We start from the raw sequence: 5,435 nt of genomic DNA, 5'->3' as shown, positions 1-5,435 counted from the left end.
TATTTATAAGCCTGTTTTCAAATTATGATGTAAATTATGATCTCTAGAGTAATTTTCTGAAAGATTCCTTATATTGGGGTTGATCAATTATGGTTCGATGTCCGCAATACTTCACAGTATAATTTCTGTTTGCATAGAAAAAATTCTGCAATTTTTTTTTCGATTGCTGCTATTATGACACTTATACTGTGTTATGGCAAATGCTTTTTATCACTGCCTGTGATATCACTGTTGCCCAACTCTAATAAATGTTTATCTTTATATAACAAATACTAGCATACTTACCCTGGGTGCTTCGCTACCCTAACTTAAATTAAATGCATATGTTCATACTTTCATAGAAAATTAAAATTGATTAAACTTTTTTTAATGTTTCAGTTTTATACGTTGAATGTCGCGTGATTAAATTCGCATTCAGTAAGAAGATTGTATTTTTAGTTTCATTAATTTAGCTTCCACATTATAGAAAATTTAGAAAATACTATATCGCTCGCGATCGTTTTTTTATGTATATCGCTCGTTTTAAAATTCAAAATCGCGAATTTTATTTTTTAACACGCGAGCACAATTTTAATTAGAGTTTTATGTGTTTTGTATTCGCTTCGTAAGCGATATTTACATGTATTTGTTTTTTCAACTCGCTTACGAGCGAGTGGAAAACGAGTTGAATTCGAGTTAAATTCGAGCCGAAAATCAGCAAAATGTGTGTGTAAGAAACAGGTTCTGTTTTGGTAGTAAAAAAGAACTAATAATATGGGAAATAATTATGTATGTGTGGTTGTGTAGCCGTAGGTTTTATGACGGTCTGACAAAGCAAAAGTGGAAAAGTATAAGATATATATTGTCTACCTTTTTATTTAAATGTGTATGTTTTTTATCTGTAGTTATGTATGTACATATGTATATTGATGGACATGCAAGCGATCTTTAAAAAATTTTCTTATTTATTATTTATTCTCTAAAAAATTAAACTCGCGAGTCGAATAGATTTATTCGCCGGAAAATGAATTATTTAAATCGCTCGAATTAAACTCGCTCGCGAGCGAATTGAATTCGATCGCTATCTGTACCCTGAGTACTATAAAATAACTTTAAAAAATTATAATTTAATCAAAAATAGTATGTTTCTGTGTTCAATATTAAATACAATTCAAAAATATAATTTTAATGAGTGAAAAAGTACTAAAAGTCCGTTTCATTAGATTTTCATTCACTAAGGCCCCTACATTTTAAATTTTATTTTCAATATCTAAAATATCAAAAAGTACCACGCGAAAAACGAAAAAATACAAAAATCTCTCTCAATAATTTCTCATTTAATAAGGGCTGTGTGTTCCGATTAACCATTATAAAGAATCAAAAAGGTAGCATTTGAAGAATAGAAAAGTACCAAATAGTTCCCACTTACAGAATATTATTCAGTCAAGAAAATTAAAAACGTACCATTTATGAGATAAAAAGTACTAAAAAGAATATTATTCAATGAGGACCATGTATGTTTAATAATCATATTTTTCCCTTTTTACTTAGAAATATACTTTTTTGAGAATTAAGTTTACAAAATATTCCGTATTTAAATCTATATATCACAGATAAAACTCAAACGATTCAAATCTGCATCCATTTGTTCCAGAAAAATAGTGCTTTCAAATAGTACCAAACACCACCCATCTGCTAATTTTAAGAGTAGATATAGTGCATTTGAAATTTTTCTTGTATCACTAATATTGTGTAAGATAATTAAGAAAACCTGTTTGCCGACCCCTGGGCATAAGATATGTAATATAAATAAAGTAGGTTTTAAATAGCCAAAAAGTCTACTATAAGAAAAAACTAAAAAACTTGTATTTTAACAGGGTGGTAACAAAGTACATTTTCATAATGCTAAATCGTTCTTAATAATTTTCTTCTACATTTTATTTGAATTGGTCCTGCAGTGTAAGAGATAAAAATTGATTCCACTGAGTATTTTTTTCTGTTTGTTTAATTTTTCATACGATTTTGTATAAAAATCTTACATTAAATTACGTTTTAGTTAATAATTCCTGAACTACAGGAGTCTCCATTGTAAAAATTTCACTAGAATAGAGAAGAGGGTTAAGGTATTCTCATACCATTAACTCATACAATGGTTGAAATCAGAAAATTGATTTCAATAGAAGGGCCGACATACAGACAGGTCTAAATGATAAACTTTTGTTTTTAAAAATTACCTTTTTAGTGTCGAAACTATTATTTTTACAATTTTCTTCGCTTACAATGGCTATAATGAACTATTTTTTAATATAGGTAAAGTCTAAGAAAATCAAAACACACAAAAAAATAAAACAGTTACTTTTATTCAAATTGATCAAATTTTAGACAGACAAACAAAAACAAAATAGGTATTTGAGTGTAAACTGCGTAAAACTGATAGACGGAATGTTGTGAGTTCAAATCATGCCCGTGTCCACTTCTATTTGTATACCCTACAACTTCGTGATTCTATAAAGTATATGGAATTGTATTTCCATTTTAGATTTTAAGAAATCAACTATCTGTATTAAATATATCCTTAGTTTATTATCTTGAAAACTAAGTGATTACGAATTTTTACTCACAAGACTTGAAGGAATATGTTTCATGTTGAAGAAAAGAAGGTAAAATTTCTCAAAAAACAGCTTCAAACCAACAAGTTTTTTACAACTTTTGGATATTACGAAGACGGCTTACAACTGAGAAAGTTAATTCTGCTAATGTAGGCTGTATATACTTGTTCAATGGCTCAAGTTCGTATTTAATTGTTGTGCCAAATATAAGTTTTGAAACCAAATTTATAAAATGTTACAAAATTTTAAGTTTTTTGGATAAAATATTTGAAATGATAAAAAGCAGACATTGTAATAACAGCGTAACTTCGAAATACCCACAATATCGGATGATCGAAATTTATAAAATGTTACAAAAATCACAGCGTTTTGGATGGAATATTAACGGTTCTTCGGCAATGAAAAATGTATAAATGATTAAAAAGTAGACATTGTAATTTCGCGTCGTTTGATATATATCTATATATAAGTAATAGGCTACTTTTTATTTTTTAATTTCAAATGCCAAATATAAAATCCGTATATTTGACATAGGCAAGATAACAGTTAGAATCCTCAAATGTTGTCGGAGCCACTTTAGTGAAAATATGATTATTAAGTACAAAAAGTGGGCGGACTAGCATTAGGGGGAGTGGCACCTCCCATATAAATTAAATACAACAATTCGTTTATCTTGGAAATTATTACAGTTAGAATCTTAAAATTCTGCAAGAATAACTGTAACATCCATGTAAACATTTTGGGTAATAAATAGGCGGGCTACCCATGAGGGGAGAGGAACCGCCCCTATTGGTAGTCCCTAAATACAAAACATCTTTTATTTGCACAAAGAATTTTAACATTTATCTGAACATTTTTAAGGAAAAATAGCGGATATTCTGAAGGGGTGTCTTGGATCTCCCATATGAATAAAATAGAACAATTCGTATATCTAAGAAACTATAAGAGCTAGAATCTTAAATTTTACTTGAAGAACTTTGACAGTAATCTGAACATTTAAAGTATAACGGAAGTTACCTCCAATGAGGTACCACCATTTGTATTAAATACAAAATTTCGTTTAAATGGGAAACTAGATTCTTCATATATTGCACAAATTACTTCAATATTCATCTGAACATTTCGAAGGAAAAAGGGCGGACTTTTATCTGTATAGCTTGAAGCAACCACATGAATTAAATAGAAAAATTCGTATATCTAAAAAACTATTAAAGCTAAAATATTTAAAATTTTACTTGAAGAACTTTGACATTCATGTTAACATTAAAGAATAATGGCCGACACCACATATATGAATAAAATACAAAATTTCGTATATCTTAACAACTGTAAGATAATTACAATTCTTCATAGATGGGTAGAAAATGCCGATGGATAGAAATTGGCGAAAAATAATTTGCTTAGCAACTCTGATATGTAACATATTGTTAATCTGGAAAACTAATGTAGTTAGAAATTTCAAAATCGTTAAGTGGGTTTTTATTTATACTAGAAGGTAAAATTAACAAGTAATAGTGCTATATTCGGCTGTGCCGAATCTTATATACCCTTCACCATAGTGTATTTTAAACATAATTGATCTTACAGTCTAGTTAATAAAAACATTAAAAAAATTTGAGTCGATTTAAGCCGAATGTTTCGGCGGCGGCTCAAGCAACTAAATATAGTTCGGCGGCGGCTAAGCTCCGACTCGAAGTCGGTCGACTTCGACCTCTGATTCATTGCTCGTAAACATTGACGAGACGTAGATTTTGTTTTTGTTTATCGTTAAAAAAAAATTGTTTTAAAAAGCACTTGGAAAAAATTTGTGTTAGTTTTAAATTTCAAACTTACATTATTCGCATAAAAATTATTGTACAATAACTCACAATCTACTCTCATATTTTTCTATTCATTAAAAAATATATTTGCAAAACAAAAGGGAAAATTATTTTATTTTAACAAAAAATGCAAATCATATTTTTTGTATGTTTGGATTCCAAACATACAAAAAATACACAGCTGAATAAAACCAAATACATCTACACACACACGTGTACATCTTTTTCTATATTCTACAAAAGGAACAAGCTTTTGTAACAATTTTTTGATGAAATTTTTAGAGGTTGTCTCGGATTTTTGCTCATATCTCCGTTATCTACCGACCGATTTTGCTGATTTTAAATAGCGATCTTCTCGAAAGCATGTATAATAGAATTATTGAAGATTCGGATCTCGCCGATATCTGGGGTCATCTAAAAACTGATTTCAACAAACAGACAGACGGACAGACAGACGTGGCTTAATCGACTCCGCTATCTATATGGATCCAAAATATGTATACTTTACAGGGTCGGAATGACACTTATATATATACATATATATAATATATATATATATATATATTATATATATATATATATATATATATATATATATATATATATATAATATATATATATATATATATATATATATATATAATATATATATATATATATATATATATATATATATATATATATATATAATATATATATATATATATATATATATATATATATATATAAAGCAATTAACTTCCGATTCAAGTATTGGTGTATTAACAACTGAATTTTCAGTTACTACTTCCGCAGCTCTCATTTCTACAACTTCCGATTTATGTGCCTCTGTAATTCCCGGAACTACTTCCGGTGGAATACTTTATACAACTTCCGTCCCATTTCATTACTCAAACCCCGTTGTTACAATTCCTTCAAGAATCCCTAATGCAACACTCGGTGGAACATCAGCATCGTTTGCTGCAACTGACATACCAAGATATACTTCTGTTTATTCCAATTTCTCGAGAACCGTTCCTCCTGTTAC

Source organism: Lucilia cuprina, chromosome 4, assembly GCF_022045245.1.
Source record: "Lucilia cuprina isolate Lc7/37 chromosome 4, ASM2204524v1, whole genome shotgun sequence".
Classification (NCBI taxonomy): domain Eukaryota; kingdom Metazoa; phylum Arthropoda; class Insecta; order Diptera; family Calliphoridae; genus Lucilia; species Lucilia cuprina.
Note: the sequence above shows the minus strand (reverse complement) of the source record.